This window comes from Triticum dicoccoides, chromosome 5A, assembly GCF_002162155.2.
Source record: "Triticum dicoccoides isolate Atlit2015 ecotype Zavitan chromosome 5A, WEW_v2.0, whole genome shotgun sequence".
Taxonomy (NCBI): domain Eukaryota; kingdom Viridiplantae; phylum Streptophyta; class Magnoliopsida; order Poales; family Poaceae; genus Triticum; species Triticum dicoccoides.
The window spans coordinates 389,391,595-389,392,031 of NC_041388.1; positions in this window are offsets into that span (position 1 = coordinate 389,391,595).

A 437-nucleotide genomic window follows, 5' to 3' on the forward strand; every position below is an offset into this window, starting at 1 on the left:
CCTCCGGCGCAAGCGCCCTCGCCAGGATCTCGCCTCCACGCCGGCTCCAGCGACCGCCCGCGCCCCGCCGCCTCTCCACCGGCGGGCGCAGCTCCGGCGAGCGCCACCTCTCCACCGCCCGGCGCCATCCCGACGCACCACCACCGCCCCAGCAAGTCCGCCGACGTCCTCTCCGGCGAACCTCGAAGAACCCGCCGTCGCTACAGTGCAGATCTCAGATCCAAAACTTCTAGGGTTGACTTTTGCCCCGAAACCCTAGTTCATGTTCCCATCTTCATCATGCTATAACTTTGCATCCGTAACTCCGTTTTTGCCATATAGCATATCAAAATGTTCATCTCAGAGAGTACATCATTTCATTCCATTGCATGATTTTCATTTGAGTTCATCTTGATGCCCGAAATGCTGTTAGAAGAGGGCTACTTGAGTTAATTGTC